Source organism: Daphnia carinata, chromosome 6 (genome assembly GCF_022539665.2).
Source record: "Daphnia carinata strain CSIRO-1 chromosome 6, CSIRO_AGI_Dcar_HiC_V3, whole genome shotgun sequence".
In the NCBI taxonomy this organism is placed as follows: domain Eukaryota; kingdom Metazoa; phylum Arthropoda; class Branchiopoda; order Diplostraca; family Daphniidae; genus Daphnia; species Daphnia carinata.
In genome coordinates this window covers 10,830,900-10,849,872 of record NC_081336.1, presented here as the reverse complement: position 1 = coordinate 10,849,872, position 18,973 = coordinate 10,830,900, and the positions used below count along the sequence as shown (strand labels likewise).

General features: G+C 41.3%; 1 long non-coding RNA gene and 1 pseudogene across 5 annotated transcripts; both read right to left on the bottom strand.

Moving 5' to 3' along the window:
• Positions 1–10,345: 10,345 nt before the first annotated feature.
• On the bottom strand, positions 10,346–11,930 carry LOC130690809 (uncharacterized). 5 transcript variants are annotated; one of them, XR_009421134.1, is made up of 4 exons: positions 11,748–11,930; positions 11,015–11,683; positions 10,696–10,959; positions 10,346–10,632 (listed from the first exon to the last, which is right to left on the bottom strand). It is a non-coding gene; the product is annotated as an uncharacterized LOC130690809 (long non-coding RNA). The 5 variants fall into 5 exon arrangements; XR_009421133.1 differs by having other exon boundaries at positions 10,696–11,140; positions 11,222–11,683; XR_009421135.1 differs by having other exon boundaries at positions 10,696–11,340; positions 11,393–11,683.
• Positions 11,931–13,705: 1,775 nt separating this feature from the next.
• LOC130690805 (MFS-type transporter SLC18B1-like) lies at positions 13,706–17,369 on the bottom strand (annotated as a pseudogene).
• Positions 17,370–18,973: the final 1,604 nt, after the last annotated feature.

Genomic DNA, 18,973 nt, shown 5'->3' with positions numbered 1-18,973 from the left:
ATCACCAATTTGGAGGTGCTGCAACCAGAAATTCAACTTCTCTTGGACAAACTGAACAATTTTCCGGAAGCCAACAACCCAGTCAACGCACAGGAGGCCAACAACATCAAACCACTAATCACGCAAACGGAAATACGATTGAAACAAGCGCTGTTGTGCATACAAACGAACATTACCCAACTACAAGCCACACCGGCCCAACACACATCGCCGCTGTCGGAAACAACCTCGCAAGAACGGCGGACACACAGCAGACGCCAACGTTGCAGACGATCAATCAATCGAATCGTTCCTCACATCCAACCCTCCAGACGACCGGAAGAGATACCAGAGGGCATCAGGCAATTTCGAGTGGCATTCCAGAACTCCTCCGAATCCACAACGAAGAACAATAAATTTCCCTTCATTTAATCCAAACATGGCTAGTTCTTCATCCCCATCACGGACAGCCACGGTCAACGACTTGAACGATCTTCAGACTACCCAACATACCTTCGCGCGCTTACAACTGCTTCCTTCTTTTTCAGGGAGTCCAATTTCTCGTTTTGATTCCTGGATCGAATCCTTTGAAAGCGTAATTGAGGGGTCAGGATGGTCAGAGGAGAAGGTTATTCAGATGTTGCGAGCAAAAATGACGGATAAGGCTTTTTCCGTAGTGCAAAATATTGTCAAAGATCATCCTCATGACTATACGTCTATTAAAGAAGCTTTACTTGATCACTTTCACGGGGACGAAAACGTTGACTTGTATATTAAGAAATTTAATAAGGCTAAACGGAAACCGGGAGAAAAATAATTGATTATGCTCATCGTCTTCAGGAAATCTTTAAAAAAGCGTATCCTGTAGGCCATATCGAGCGTTCCTTTTCAATTATTCTCATGCAGAAATTTATCGAAGGTTTGGATTCCAAGTTACAGGCGAAAGTTAAGTACAAAGAATTTGGCGACTTTAACGCACTGGTTGCAACGACACGCGTTTATGCTGTTCGCTTGGAAGCACTCGAATCTGACCGTGAAAAACATGAGTTTGTTAGGGCGATCGACGAGTCGAAAGGTGCAGAAAATACAGAATTGCATGAGATTAAGCAGATGTTAATCGATCAGAAAGCAATAGTCAATCAGGCCGTCGCGAATATACGTCAAGGGAACAAGATCGTAGACACTCCGAAATCGGAGAAGGATGAAATTAAAGACGCGCTGCGCGAGCTCAGTCAGGCGGTCAAACAACTCCAAATTAATAAGAAGGATAATGTTTCTTCTTCGGCGGGTGCCCCATATAAAAAAAGGGTATCATTTCAAACAGGCAACGGCAATCGGGAAAGGAACTGGAAGACAAACCCTCCACCTTTCCCTAAGAGTAACACCCACCCGTATCAAGGGGATAAGAACCAAAATAGGCCTACAAATTATATGCCATCTTCGCCAAGATCTGGTCATAATCCGAACAATGGGCCTATTGAGAATGTAATAACTTGCAACTATTGTGGGTTTCGGGGTCACACACAATCGGAGTGCCGTAAATTTCAACGGTATATGTTGGAACAAGCACAGCCCCCAATTTGCTATTCTTGCCGTGAGATCGGCCATAAATCAAACAATTGTCCGAAGTATAGGGCCAGTAGGCCTAATATTCCGGGTCCCCCTCAGCATCAGGGAAACCAATAAGTATCAACTGTAACTTCGGGTCAGTTGATAGGGTACCTCAGTTGAAATCCCGACAAGTTGCGAAATTAACAACAATAATAAACGAATCGACCCCAGAATTCCATTACAAATTTTTCAGATCCCTTTACAGGCATTATTTGACACAGGCGCGTCTAGAAGCATAATTCACGAGAAGATATTTCAAAAGCTTCCCTCGAGAAATCAAGTAACCTGCAGTCAGCTTGATTTCGATTTATACGATGTGGGAGATAACAAGTTGCATACGCTGGGTAAAGTTACATTGCCCGTACGTTACGGAGAGTCCGTTTTACGGCAAGAGTTCATTGTTACAAATGGTGTTTCTGAAGACTGTATCCTTGGATGGGATGCAATCCAGAAACACGGGTTTCGGCTTGACGGAGAAGCCAAACGTATTTACTTAGCCAGGGATGAGCAGGGATCAGCCATCTCTAGGGCACCAGACATGGCAATTACGACGGTCAAAAAGACGACGCTAGTTCGTCAGACGGCGCTCGTAATCGCAGCGCAAATGACAGGTTCATTTCCGTATGTCCCCCCTAATAGCACATTTATTTTTACCCCAGCAGAGGATTTGCCGGCCGGTATTTTTATTGAAGAATTTGTTGGAACTGTATCGGAAGATGGGAAATATCAAATTATGGTCGAAAACCATTCGTTAAGTCAAGTCATACTTCCTAGGAATACAACCTTAGGCCAAATCGAAGTAATTCATAACGTAATTGGTAAGATTGCCTTATGTCAACCAGAGGAAAAGCCTACACAAAAACGGGAGCTAGTTTTAATTTCGGAAGTCGACGCTGAATTTCAAGCTCCGCTCTCAAGTTTATTAAATGACTTTCATGACTTGTTCGCAACAAAAGACTCGGAATTAGGGAGCACTAATCTCATTAAGCATACGATCGATACCCAAGGAAGAGGCCCTATCCGGCAACGACCCTATCGAGTTACGAACCACCAAAGAAAGATACTGGAGGATAAAGTGCAGGAAATGATGGACGCAAATGTAATACAATATTCTCATTCTCCATGGGCGTCACCTGTGGTTTTGGTTGAGAAGAAAGGCGGAGACGTGAGGTTTTGCGTTGATTATCGGAAATTAAATAGCATTACAAAAAAAGATTCATTCCCTATGCCAAGGATTGATGAAACGTTAGATAAATTATATGGGAAGAAATTTTTTACGACCCTCGATTTGGCCTCCGGCTACTGGCAAATTCAAGTGAATGAACCAGACATTGAAAAAACGGCTTTTGTAGTAGAAAACAATCTTTACGAGTTTAAAAGGATGGCGTTTGGCTTGTGCAATGCACCCGCCACATTTCAAAGATTAATGAATTATGTACTGAAAGACGTTTTGGGACATAAAGCGTTAGTTTATTTGGATGACGTCATTATATTTTCGGATACTTTTGATAAGCATTTGAAAGATATTCGGGAAATTTTTACCTTATTGAAAACTGCCAATTTAAAATTAAAACTTAAGAAATGTCAATTCGTTAAACGTTCTGTAAATTATTTGGGCCACGTCATTTCGACTGAGGGAATTAAACCTGATCCTGGAAAAATCGACAAAATATTAAATTACAAAACGCCTACTTCTGCCGATGAGGTGAGGTCATTTCTCGGCTTAGCAGGTTATTATAGGAGATTTATTCCCAACTTTGGTTCAATCGCAAAACCTCTGACTAGGTTAACTCACAAAGATCTTAGTAAAAGACCTTTTACCTGGGGAGACGAAGAACAAGTCGCGTTTGTAAAGTTGCGGACATCCCTGGTTACACCGCCGGTTCTCGCATATCCAAATTTTAATGAAAAATTTATTCTTTTCACTGACGCATGCGACTATGGTATTGGGGCCGTCTTATCTCAAATGCAAAACGGCCAAGAGCACCCGATAGCGTACTCCAGTAGGCAGTTAACTAAGGCGGAAATGAAGTATAGTACAACCGAAAAAGAAGCTCTGGCAGTCGTGGATGCCATTAAACATTTCCGTCACTATCTCTTGGATAAACCCTTTGAGATAATTAGTGACCATCGTCCTTTGCAGTGGCTTAAAAATCAGAAGGATAATAATGGAAGGTTAGGGAGGTGGGCCATTTTATTGGCTGCAACAAATTATGAATTAAAATATAGGCCAGGCCGTGTTCACCAGAACGCGGACTGTTTGTCTAGATTAAAAATAGCTAGCATTCAAACTGGGAAGGATATTAAATTGATCTGCGAAAAACAACAGGAGGACGACCTCTGTAAAGCCATCAGGAATTATCTAGAAGAAGGAGAGCTGGATGAAATTTTTACATTGTCCAAACCCGAGTGGGTAAAGGAAATTGAATATTTTGAGGTAATTGAAGGAATACTTTATAGACGGGAACTGCCATCTCAGAGTAATAAAAGGAACGACACCCATCATCAATTAGTTTTGCCATTATCCCTACGCCACCTAGTGCTTAAAGAATTACACGACGCACCGATGGGTGGACATTTGGCATTTTATAAGACCTATATGAAAGTCAAAAATAATTATTATTGGCCCAACATGAGAGGCGATGTTAAAGAATATTGCCGGGCTTGTGAAGTTTGCATAGCCAACACTGCTTCACCCTATCGAGCACTTTTGCATCCGCACGAAGTTGCGAAGGCTCCTTTTGATGTAATTGGAATGGACTTTCTGGGTCCTATTACACCAGTTTCGCCCAATGGTAATAGTTACATTTTGGTTATTACAGATTATTTTAGCCGTTGGGTTGAGGCTGTTGCTTTAAAAGATCAAACTGCTCAGACAACAGCAGAATGTGTATATAAAACTGTTATTGTTAGACATGGTATGCCTAAGGCAATTATTTCTGATCGTGGGACAAATTTCACGTCCAAGTTATTTCGCTATTTTTGTAAAAAATTGAAGATCGATCAGAGGTTAACCACCGCTTATAACCCTGCTAGTAATGGGGAGACGGAAAGGTTCAATCGAACTTTAACGTCTATGTTAAGAAAAGAATTAAAAGACGGCGAGCATGCCAATTGGGAAGAAATATTAGATGATGTTTTATTTGCGTATCGTAGCTCGGTCCACTCTTCGACATTGGACACTCCATATTATTTACTTCACGGTAGGGACCCAAACATTCCTATTAACGAATTTCTTAATGCATCTCCCAAAACATTCAAATCTTCTTCTGACTATGTTGGGAATCTGACAGAACGTTTGCGTTATAGTTTTCAAAGAGTTAGAGAGGAAAGCGAAAAAGCTAGAAAGCGCCAAAGGGAACAATATAACAAGCGCGCGAAAGAAAAACGATATGTGATAGGCGATCGGGTGTTATTGGATATTCGAGTAGTCAAGGAAGGAGATAGCAAGAAATTTACTTCGAAATATAAAGGGCCTTATAGAATAGTAAACGTTTATTCAAATAATACTGTAGACATTGCTGATAATTCATATATATGTCAGCGTACGCATGTAAATAGATTAAAACCCTTGTATGAAACAATGCTGTGGAAACATGAGCATTGTCCGCCACTTGAGACCCCTTTGGAATTCGAGAGCCGATTCCGGAAGTCTATTGCGACTCAAACTAATGTGCGTGAACACGAGCACGATGTCGAAACCGCAAGGCAACAAAACACCGAGTCCGAAGCCGTATCAGAAGTGGTATCAGACACTTATTCGGCAAATCATCAACTTGTGCGAGAAGACAATGTGATCGGCCCGTCTCATCTGTCGTTCGAAGGACGATTAACCTCGAGTGACAATTGCGATGTGACGAATGATGCTCAGCATCCAATGCCACTTTCCGAAAATACTCCTATATACGCTGATAGTGATTCCGACCTTCAACAAGTAGAGCCCAAAGATGATGTGACAGCAGCGTTATTGCATCAAGAAGTCACCCGACGCCCTCAGCGAAATCGGAGAAAACCGATTCGTTACAGGGACGAAATGTAGCGTCATCATACATCCTAGTTCGATTGCCGAACCAATACCGAGTGATTACTATATAAACCGTACGTTAAGTGAAGGAAGCCACAACTTCTTGTACTCTCTGATAACAACGACGACAACTGTTCTGTCTGTTTTGCCATTTCTCCACGTACAAAGAAGCGTTAAGAAGCCAACATGGACAACAAGTCTGAATCCATCTCTGAGCCCGTGACCAACGACTGGATACCTATGGTGTCCATCCCACTCCCCGTCGCGGAGGCCTTCTTGGTAGACCTCACGACGTCGTCCGGAGACGCCTCGACGGCCGAACGTGACGCGCCGGATTCGCCAGACCCCTCACCAATCGACGACGAGGAGACCGCGGCCCGAAACCTGCCGGGGACGTCCGAGATGGAGGATGCCATCGATTTTAGCCGCGGCAGACCCCGCACCTCGGACTGGCACCTCGATGCAGCCTGGGAGCAGAAGCAGCTGGAAATCAAGACAAATCAGTTGATCGCCCGTCTTCTCATCACCCTGTATGACAAGAAATGGAGTGACGCCGTCTTCACCCTAAAGGCGATCCTCGACCTGGACCCCGAAAGGCGCCATCCACCGCTCTATGGTTGGACATCGTGCCACTGGGACTTGCCCGAGAAGAGACCCAGCACGGACGATCAACAGAAGGACCCCAACGCAAAGAAGCCGAGATACTTCTAAGTCGTACGAGGACAACCGAAGAAATCGAGGAAGGAGGAAGCTTTTTCATTCGACCCTCTTTCAGTCCTCGTTATGTGTTATTCCTGATATTTCTCCTTCAATTTTAATGTTTACATTTACCATACTTTAATATTTACCTTTATTTTGATTTCACATACCAATATTCGCTTTAACTCTCCTTGCTGCTATCCATCGAAATAAACTCATTGGTTGCTTAATCGTTTGTCAAAAAAAAAAAAAAAAAAAAAAAAAAAAAAAGAGAGAAGAAAAAAAAAAAAAAAACAGAAACAAAACATGATAATAAAACACTTAGTGGCTAACAAACAACAATTTCTATGAACGTATTATCCGTTACAACATGTATCTTGTTTTTCACGTCGTACACTTTAACTTTCTCAATTTACGCCCCGTAGTCATTCCCTTGTTTGACAGCCCATAGTATAAGTCCACATAGATTCTGATAAGTAGAGCCTTTTGAGTAGAAAAAAAAATAATAATAAATAACAAAAATCTTTTGCTTCAGAAAATTTTTTTTAGCTTGATCATACCTTCATCAAGACCCGTAAATGAGTGTCACAACATAACAATTTAGTAGTCACAAATTAAGTAGCTCCCCTTTGTAGATTCCTATTGCCAAACTAACACGGTAGATGTGGAGACATTACCATACAAACCAACAAAAACAAAAAAAAAAAAAAAAAAAAAAAAAAAAAAAAAAAAAAAAAAGGATAAGAAAGAAAAGAAATACCTTTATATATTGTCAAAAACACACATATATAACACACAAATGATGGATTTTCTGAACCGCAATGTCAAATTTCGTTTCCTTCCTATCTCCTACACGTCAGTTTCGTTATTCTCTCAACGAATAGGTCCAAATCGTAGCCGTAACTTTTATACTCTCATTCCAATATGCCACGCAATACTGTTCACTTTCCCTTTCGTTCGTACACTACAGCTTGGCCATAGCCAACATCAAGAACACAGTATTAGCGCCGCCTCCCTTTTCCTGGAACTAATACTACTCTTGGACCTTGGACCTTCGCGGCAAAATCCTTTCCCGTCGCAAACTTCTAAACGTTTCTTTTCTCGTCTTCCCTGATCAACTGTCCTGTATTTTCTTACTTTCCCTTTCCGATAATTATGGTCATCTTTTTCTCTTTCCAACGATACTAAATAATATAAAAAACAAGTTGTCCTTCCCCCTTAAAACAAAACTTTATTCTAGTGCCCTTTTTCCTTTCTCTTTTCCGTAGCCTACTAATAAAGCCGACGGGAAAAGCCGTTGACCTTGCGACAGCCGTAGGCTATTTTTCACTTCCTCACTTCTTCTTGTATGTTTTTGTTTTGTTTTGTGTTACTTAGTTAAGAAGCCCACACGATGACATTTCTTTTGTAAGTCACATATTTTCTTTTGTCTGTATGTACCGGCCGGATATAGAAATGTCCCCCTCTGCATTCCTGCTGCTATTATGCGTGTACGGATTACATTCCCAGGCCTTCGAGACTACCGTATGCAATTGCGCGGAACCAGTGAAGGTGGGAATCCTTCAATTCTCCGATGAGAATTGTCAACCGACATCCACCGATATTAAAGCCACCAAGGTGAAATACGCCGTGTATAGTGAAGAACGCGCCGCGACTAAATTCCCGGGTTACATCTGTGCCCGTTGGGAAAATATCCGACACATCACAATGACCTTCTTCGGGCAACTACTGGTTGTGCCGGATAAAATCCCAATTGATACTACCCCCGCCGACTGCAACGAAATGATTGACAACAAGAGGTGCAATGATAACCGGATGACTTTTGTCGACGGAAAATTTGTGTTCGACAATGAACCAGATATCTCTGGATACTGGTTACAAACAATTGATTCGTCAATCATAAACTGCGTTCTCGAGAAAGTCGAACTTTTCCAGCAAAAGGAGGATGCAGACTTCTCAACACCCATCGGAATTGCTTCTGCTACGTCCGGCAATTTGTCACACAATCACTTAACACTGATTTGGGACAAAACCTACACACAGAAGACCAAAGTAACTACCAGACTCGTCGAAGACGGCATCGGTATGCTGACCCGATTGCCAGGAGAAAAACCACTCCTTAGACTCCAAGATGACAAAAACCAATTAGACTTCCACCTGACACCAGTACTGCGCTGCGTTTCAGTACAACAAAATTGCTCCAATAGAACTTCTTCATATGAAATCGTCGGCCAATCAAAACTCTTCGTCACGACGGCAGCCATAATGGAAAAAGCAACCCCAGTGGAGACCCGAGCGCCACTCGGCGCCGAAAACTTAAATATTCCGGCCAATATCCAATACATCCGTGATCAACTCACCGACCACGAGAATGAATTGGCACGACAGGTTCAACTACTTCAATGTGAAGCTCGTAAAGCCAAACATGAAAGGGCCGTCACAACTGCCCAATATAATGGATGGCTAGCGGCCTCACAATTAAACTTACCCCGGTGCACGAAATTACAAGCATTCGGGAAGACGGTCGTATTAATTCAATGTCAGGCCTTAAATGTCACATTTGAGACTGTATTGACTTCGTGCGGACCGCAACCAAAATTCCAAAATTATACGATTAACCTCGATGGCTGGGAACTCGTAAAATATTCTCCTTGTTATTGGACAAATGGATTTGTCAATTTCAATAACAAACCCTATGCCTTCCGTAATAATACGTGGGAACAACTCGAAGCCACAATTGTATTGCCTGAGCAAACGCTGGCACACTCTTTCCGCTACGAGAACGTCGAATTTTTCGACTACGAACACCAAAGTAACCCGGCATACACCGACAATATGCTTAACCACATGAACATCATGGCCGACATAGCAGCCGTGATCAACGAACATCCATCATCCGAATTTACGTCGCACGGTAAACCCAGCGCCACAAATATTTTCATAACGGCCTCCAGTGTCGGAGCTTACACATCTTGGTGGGAAACAATAAAAAATTACTTCTTCATCGGCATCATGTGCATCCTCGTATTACTCTTCCTACGCATCTGCTACTGTTGCGGTCTCTTCAAGATCTTCTGGGTTATATGCCGTCGCCCTCATAAACGTTCAACATCCTCCGGATCCATCCCCATGCATCAAGTTTGATTACGAGACGTAATCTCACGCCGCCGGGAGTGATGTAAAGAAGCAAATAAATGTTTTTATTCGATATGCCTTCCCGTTTATTCTTTATATATGACTCATGTGTTACGCCATATAAACTGCGCAGTAGTGTATTATATTACATCGGCACCTTACCGCTTAGCAACATTTGTGATTGGCTGCTTAGGCGTTGATCTGTATTGCACCATCAACTTAATATATCAAATTTCATTAGTTGCGACATGTAATTGCGCAGTTGTTAAGTGCTGTGCAATATGCGAGGTTTCGTGGTGCACCAAGATCTGAGTAAGTTCAGTCGTCGATGAGCCTCTGACTCTTACAGGCGGAGTTCAAGTTCAGCTAGTGCTTCCCCATTGATAAATTTGTGCAAGTGAATTGAGCTGTGTCACGTGCTTGTCTGAGTGTTCGGTTCACCCATATTGTTTACCCACGTGCCGACGAACTCCTGTTAACGCTGCCTTCTCTTATATCCTCGCCCGTGCTCCGCTCAAGCCACCGCGGTAAGCTTATACTACAGTATCATATTACACTCCGACTTCTCTTTCTTTAGTCTGACTCCTTTTGTCCTATCCCAACTAACTTCTGTACCGCTTAGCCCTACTTGGTTAAATATAAATCATCGTGTGGGTAAATCGCCTCCGAGTTCGATTCATTCCAATTTGTCTTAATTCCGTAAAGTACATCTTCTCACAGAGAAGATGCTTTACACATACATTAAATTGGATCAATTACTTTTTGGCATACGTTCAATTGTGTGAGGCTGTCAAACCGTCGACAGGTGGTATCTAAAGAAGGAAATCAGCTACGAGCTTGCGGACTCTAAACAAACGCAAAACTAATAAAAAATTATAAAGATAGCCTGAAACCAAATTGTAAAGAAAATTAATTTTAGTTTCCAGCACTTCATCAATCAAACATCGTCAACGTTGGCACAGGTGATTTTTCCATGTTCATTGTTTCAGGTCACCAATTTCTACTATATGATTCAAGAGGAAATGAGGTTACACGAACAGAAAATTAACCATACAATTCAACTGATAGATAAAAACACCATGATGCGTGGAAGTGAAATACACCACATCACAACTGTTAAAACTGTCAGAACATTCACCACCCATGCAAAACATTTTCTGATTCATTGATCTTCATCACCTAGCCTATACCACGAAAACCAAACACAATTAGTGCATAACGTTTTGCTGATGAAAGCTAACATATACCTGACAAATTTACTGCAGACCAGCAATTCCTGATGGACTCCCACACAACATTCCAGATAAACAAAACAGTAGTTATTCCTAAACAAACATCTTGCAATAGTGGTCAATATAATGCAGTAACTGGTAAACATAAAATCTCACATGAACAACAAATGTGAACGGAACCATTCGAAAATGAGGTAAACAATTTCAAAAATCAATTTGCACAAAAAGGATTTTAACTAAAACACTACCAGAGAACGAAGTTTTTCCTTCCACCTTTTCCTAATTTTAAAATCAATTAAAGAAACATAATTGTTAAGCAAATCTCACTGTGTACCTTTTTGTTGGTTGAATTTGGGAATGGCTTACTAGTTGGAATAAGTTTTTTTCTTTTACCCCAGATTTGCTTTCCGGGCAGCGCACTTCCAACTTTTTCTGCTGATCACAGTATCTGCATGACCCGCTGCAGAATTATCGCAAGTGAAGAGGAAATCGGGTCACAGATACAAAGGGGCACAGGTACACGTTTATTTTCTTTAAATACCATAACGAGTGAAATAAACGAATCCGAAGAGCTTCGGTAATCATTCCAACTACCATAATTTTTTTGGCACTGAGCCTCCGTCAATTTTCTTTCCCAATCCTTTATAATTAAGAATCTGCCTTTAGAAAAATAAAACAAGAATCAGTGTAAATTTCTTGTCAATTGAATTACCTAAAACTGTGGAATCCTAGAGACATAATATTCTACAAACTCTTTGAATCCCTTGAAAGCAGAAAAATTTCTGCTAAAAGGTCCACGTTAGCCAGATACAGGTCAACTGGTACTTCCTTTTCGACTGGCATTGGCAGTGATAAATAACAAGTAGGATCAAATGCAACTGAGACCTCATCAGACCCCATACAAACCAAAGCCAATTTCAATACCCAACTAAAGAGATCTACTACTACAGAATCTATCTGTATTCTACTTATGATAAAATACCCAACATTCATGTGCAGCTTCCTGAAAAATAAAATGAGTTGGAACACAAGTGAACCTTGCTAATAAAAATTTGTAGCTATTTCACCTATATTTTGTCAGTGTCCATCGATGCAAGACTTCTTCAAAATCGGATTCAGATGTTCGTCTAAGCCCCCCAGAACAACGTAGAGTAGTTCTCGCGAAGCAGGGTGCTGGTATCCGGGAAACTGCAGAGCAAATCTACCGACTTGCAACTTACCCAATTCAAAATCGTTACGATGCACAAGTTAAAAACCTAGCTTTTACAAAGCAAGTAAATGGTATACCTTAAATACACTCGAAGGTAATGCATGGTCACCTTGGTAAGGTTTCAGCCAGACCACATCGTTCGTACAAGATGGCGCCGAGCATTTGCAGTTCCTCCCTTGGATTTCACCTACAAAAATAAAGGTCTGCCACGTTCGGCTGCCGTGATATAACTAGCCGCTACGACGCCATGATAAATGTGGCCATCAGCAGCTCAGCTCAGCACAGCACCTGGGCCACCTAGCGACTAGCCCCCTACGAGCCTAAAGCAAATATTTTGTTTGACAAATAAGACTTTAATTGAATAAAAAAAAATTTTTTTAATGGGATGGGAAGAAAAAAAATCTAGGTATTGAAATAAACCACAAAAAAAAACAACAGAAAGACTAAGAACTTAATCTAATTAAATCAATGTGCGTTGGTTCGTACGATGTTTCGTCGACTGGATCATTCGCAACAACGTGACTTTTCTAATAACTTATACATCTACTTACTAATGCCATCAACTTTCGTTTTTCAAAATACGGAATTACATGACATCACGTATTTTACCGCCTGCTCCCTCCGAGACTCTTACGGCGCTATACACCATTTTTATTAAAATCTTTTGGTTATGGGGAACTTACTGAACAATGAGTCGTGTAATTTATTGTTTCCAATCTATTTTACAAAAGCCAAGCCACTACCTGTATGCACCATCATTGACGAGAGCGGTAGGTTGTCAGGGTAGGCTGAATCTTTCCATAAGTTTACCCTGTTCCGTGAGATTTTTTCTAACTTTTGTCCTCATATAATAGATGGGGCAATCTCGGCTAAATGTGGCAAACGATTAGTATTAAGTATGTAACATGATTAGGATATCACTCAAACTATTTACTTGCAACAAAGAATCTCTTCGTTGAGACTTCCCTGGCACCGTTGACATTCTGTCCATAAACGATTAAACTTCTCTTCGAGAGCATAAAGTTGGCCAATTTCCCTCTGGTAGAACTCCGATTCTTTCGGCTTGCAAAATCTGTTTAAATTGGAACAGCAAATTTAACAAACATCGCCGAGATAGGCAGAAATTAGACTTACTTGCATACAGCACTATCGTCTGGAAGGACGGTTTTGCATCCAACACAGGTGGATTTGCGTGTGGTAAAGCTAGCCAATCCACCAATTTTTGAAGTAACAAATGAAGGCGTCCGGGTATGGTAACCATCTACAATACGGAATACAAACCGTTCAATTATGTCAAGCAAATAAAGGCGATAAGTCCATGTTTACGTAGCAACAATGATTCCGCTTTAGATCCAAGTATGGGTTCCAAAATCCGAACAAGGGGTTTTGAAAGCTGATTTTCCAAATGGTATGGGGCATCAATAGGTACGCTGTATTCCATTACAAAAATAGGGTTTACCGTCTAAAGAAGACGTATGAAAACTTAATAGTTCATGAGAAATTTGAAATCCAAAGACGAATCTTGAGGTAGGCTGGTGTACTTTTAGCGGCTGCGATAATGACATACGGAACTCGATCCCCTAATTTTGGGGTTGTACCAGCATCTCGCTTACGCATCTTGTGAGCTAGTTCCACATGTGCCTGTTTGCTGGCGTAGTCTTTATCTGTTTTAGTCAGCTCCTTTTTAATAAAAGAAAGCAAACGGATAAAATCACAGTATTCCAAAACATAGTTACGCCCTACCTTGGTAATCATCAGAAGTGAGATATCGACTTTGTTGCGCAGCAAGTCGAAAATAGATTGTTTGGCGTATTCTAGTGCTCCACCCGGATCTCTAAGAGAAAATATCAAAACCTCAAACTTTGAATACTAAAACTGATGACTTTTTGTTTACCGATCAATCAAACTTTTCTGCAGACCAGCTATTGATAAGATTGGCAACGAGTTGACAATTATCACGACGAACAGTTTCTAAACCCTTACAATCCATTTTGTCAAACTTTTCAGGTTTGGTCCAATACAATCCTGGATACCTGTGAAGACAGAAACAGACAGTGCAACTGGTATCTCATCTAACAAGTCTTTATAAATCAGAACCGTAATTACCTCTTTTCGTTGATCAATAAATAGGGGTAATAGACTTTTTCGAATTCCAAATTAATGGGTTTGACAAATTTTGCCGACACAAATGCGGCAGCTTCTCGGCCTAATTCCATGGCTTCGGCCACCGTGGGTACACCGAATTTCACCATTACGGAATCTGTGTTACCATAGATTACCTGACGTGACACTAATTGAGAAAATCCTCGAGTCGCCCCGCGGTCGCGACAAGAGTATTGCACCCAGCTTGAAGATTTGACCGATGATGGCTCGTGACAGTTCCTTGATATATGACAGATTTTAAAACCGAATTGTAGGAGAATTTACACGCCCCGCGGTGAATTTGAATCGAAAATTCACGAGTGCGTGCGACAATTACAACTTCTGGCTTTTGAACCATGGCGGGGATGCACCAGAAACACCTTGTTCTAACAATATGTTCATAAACGGTACCAAGTACGCCGCCTATATGAAAAAATGTGAAATTTTAGATGACTTAATCAACGAATGTCACGAAGGGTTTCTTGAGTATCTTAAATGCAATTGGACCTTTTCGTAGTCGCAATCACAGACGTGCCCACTCAAAATTACTTTTACCTCAACTTACCCAGTTCATATCGACCCATTCGAATCAAGTTAGTACGAAGGCATCAAGGTTTCAAAATTACACAGCGTTCATTAATTGGATTACCGTTTTGCCGGAGCCCGTGACAGCACAAGTAATCAAATCTCTTTTGGCAAGAATATCTGCAACTGAAGCTTTCTGTATAGGTGTTGATTTTATGTAGCCAGCAATCTTAATGTTTTGAAGTAGTAGTGGGCGCAGGCCGGCTTCTTCGAATGATGTTATTTATCGAGGTACATCTTTTTCTGTAACCTAAAGCAAATCCAAATAGATATTTTCAAAACATAAACTACTGTTTCGAAAAATGGTTTACCTGGAGGACGACTTTATCAAAATTGTTAAAGTGTTCCCCACAGACGATCCCCTTAAACAGTTCCTTTTCATCGCATGTCACAGCTTCTGGAATGTATTGTTCACGCAGCTTTCCGTCGATTCATGAATAGATTCGGGCAGCATTTCGAGGTGTGGCCGGACTCGGCTGGAGATTCGGGCTGAGAAATAGTTAATCATGGAAACTCACCGACATCCACGACGGAATAAGTAAACGATGTTGTCCTCGTAGATATGGCATCCACTGTCATGTCATCCCCGTCGGATTTGCCGTCCCCTTTCTTGCACTTTGGTAACAGGAAGCAAATGGTTGCTAGTCCCTATAGAAGGAAATAAACAATACATCTAATTATTTGTTAATAGTCATTTTTGCATAAAACTTAACACTGTAATTTGGACAGAGAAGACGACGACAGCCGTCATTTGGAAACCAATGTGGTCCACTAAAATGCCAGTCCCAGCGCGTGAAACAAAACGCCCAGCACCACTAAGAGACGACCATATACCGGCAACAAGCCCGTGAGTACTGGGATTATCCGGATAACCAGCATGTCTATTATCAAACGAAAAAAAAAAAAAAAAAGAAATGAATACTGGTACAGTAAATTGATTTTTTTAAATGTGGCTTACATAGCTTCTCTCATGGCATCAACGACCCCCGAAACTTGTTGCCCTGCAAACGCAACTCCACTTTGTGCCAATGCGATACCGACAACAGCTAGATTTCTAAAATAAAATCAAACAATGATACTAGTTAAACGGTTTGAACTTTAGAATTGAAATCAAAAGTACCGATCAATAGGAACGAAGCGAAAAGGCCCCAGCAAAAATATGGACAAGGCTCCGATCATGGTACTGGAAAAAAGGCAGAGCTTCACAGGTCCACGGCGATCGCACAAGTATCCCCAAATAGGGCTGGCTATACTGTTGGCACCGTCTTTCAGTTCGAAAAAGATACCCACGTAAAATGGTGTCAAGTCAAACTGCAAACAAAACATAAAATGATTCTAAAGAAATTAATAATAACGCCAAGTCGGAAAACATACCGTACGCAACACTTGCGGTTCAAGGTTGATCGAGAGGAACCCGTTCGACATGTCGATACGATGAACGTGAAGAACGGGATCCAAATGGATGGAATACACAAAATAGCCAATGGCGATTGAGTTTTAGTCGATCCCTCGTCATACTGTGACACTAAAATGTTGAGAAACGAGATGAGAAGACTGGTGACGTACAACATTTTGAACTAATTTACCGTCATAATCGGGAAGAAAGGGTAATGCCATAAAGGCCATAAAAGTTTGAATTCCGCCCATGAGGATAAAGGGAGTCTTAACACCACCGACTTCGTACAATGCACCGCCGACTATAGGACCAGCAAGCTGGGCAATGTTCATCATGGTTCTTGTAAGATTCTAAAATTAGAACAATGGTAGAAATTGAACAGCGAACGCTAAACCTGCATTAGTGAATCTTACAAAGATTTTGGCAACGGAATTGGGAAACTCCACACCAGTGTACGTAAACGTCGCCGTAATTGTTCCAGCGTTTCCGGCAGCGTGAATGACGCGGAACAATATAGATATTACGACGAATGAACCCCCGGGAGGGAAATACTCTAAAAAGCTTTTAAAGTTTACTGATTAAAACCCAGCTTTTGCGTTTTTTTTGTGTAATTTACTACTCACCCCGATAATAAGCAGCAAATACCTCCAATGAAAACTCCAGAAACAAAGGTGAACCGAACGCCACTAACTTTTAGCTGAAAGAAAGATGAAGATGCAAATTACACGTTTATGGAACAAATTTGGGGTAATATTTACGTTTTTCCAATAAAAGGAGTGTGACAAGAAACGATGTCAGGCAGTTGGTACCAATAATAAATCCATAAATGGATACTGTGGCACCCTTATCTTCAGCCTAGAGATTAAAGCAAACATTTAGATTTCACATTACATATGATCTTATTTCACAGATACTTACAATTTAGGGAAAGAACGGGGGGAAAAGGCAAATGATGATGTAAGAGTTGCTAATGAGAGAACAACCAATAGAAGCCATTGTCTGGGTGCCGCGCACGCCTATATTTTTTCTTCTTAAGCCCTCCACAACCTCCATTATGGAACCACTGTCAGATGATGCTGTTGACAGGCATCTATCTTTTTTGACAGCATCGTCCTTCGTGCTCAACTCCTTTTTGTTTGGAGTAATAAGTGTTGATTCAACCTTTTCAGTCGTTTTTTGCACCTGGTCATGCCAAAGCACTGGTGATGTTTCAGCCATCGAAACTGACCTATTCTTTTGCTGTCTTTCTGGATAGGGTGGGTATGGCAAACATGGCTGAGCCAAGGTTGTGAACGATCCAACATACCCATTCTTCAAACTGCTTGTGCTATTTAACTTCTCTTTAGCTATAAATAAAAAGAGCAATAGTAGTCAAATTTCTTTGGCATGCTAAAGAGCAAGACTGAAGCAAATAACAACGTAGGTCTGCTTCGAGGTGCAAACGAAAAACACGAATTGGCTAAAGCGTGGAATTGGAGCACGGGACGGTATATCGTGGAAATGATAGCGGAAACAGTAATAACCACCAGGGTATATGTCCTATAGACGGCATGCATGTGAATTCAGAAGATTCCAAAACTGAGATAGTTTTTCACGAAATAAAAATACTTTTTAGAGTTTTTTTACGGTTATTTGTGTTGAACATTACGGGAAAAATTCTAATTCATTTAATTTCCTTCACACAATTCAAATTACCTTATTTTATTAACATTTTTTTTTGAAAAAACATCAGAGTTTGAGCAGTGATGGGTTCTGTCTTCCGTCGAAAAATGCCATAAAGCGAGACAGCGAGCGGTGTTTTTCAAGCACCCGAAGTAAATCGAAATATTCAAAATGGTTCCCTCATTTATGAATATCTTCTCGTTCGTCACAGCATTAACAGGATCTTCCAGCAGAGAAGAACAACCTGAACAGTTGACACCAGAAAACAGGAGCGACTTGTTACAAAAATGTAACATGACGCATCCTTTACCCCAGAATACTTCATCTAGTACTGTTTGCCAAGCAGAGAAACCAGATGGAACTACGCCTAGGCCTAAAGCTGGATTTCGAGACACTGACTTGAAATTTTACAAAGATGAACCGAAGCGGACAAATAGAAATCTGACTGCGGCGAAATTGTCATTAAACGAGGCAGCAGAGACGCGTCGTCAAGTCCCGAGATCAAAACCATCCCCGTTTCTTGGTCGCCGGAAAGAGCTGTTAAGAATGCTCGGCCCCCCTCCCACAGACGCCGATACAGTAAGCGAACCAACGATCAACACGACACCTGCAAAGGGCGTCCAAAAGTCGAAGCTATCACAATTATTCGAGCGAATGAAAAAGAAATTAGTCAAACCGGGATTCTTGACAGAAGACAAACCCATCAAGACCAAGTCCGTGCAGGTAACAATGAACGGGCATCAAGTGGATATGGTGATTGACAAAGGCTGTGAACATTCAATCATCAGTTTAGACCAATGGCAAAAATTAGACGAGCCAGAATTAACGCCTTTTACGAAGATCACTTTGGTCATGGCGAAGCGTACAGGGAAGTTCAAAGAGCACGTAAAATTGGATGAGCTCGTTGGATTTTTCTACCCCTTTGTTGAATTAGAAGGCGAATCATTTACAACCCCAATTTACGTGTCTGCAGGATATAAGGCTATGCCCAACTTCCTGGGTCGTAGACACTTCCACAACCTCCGTTTACATAAAGAAAATGCGCATTTGATCAAAATTACACGCACAACGGGAAATGAAACGCCTCCCCAAACGCCGACAAACAAATCAGATGCCGGACCTAAAACAGTGCTAGACTTGACCGGTTCTATGATCAATTACTTGGGGTTACGCATTGAGATGGCAAAACACAAGAATAATGAAAATCGCGAAGACTATGAGCAGTACATGTCACAGACCATAATGGACATAATGGTAGCGTTCGAGACAAAAAGGGCCGACTCCCAGAACGAATTTGA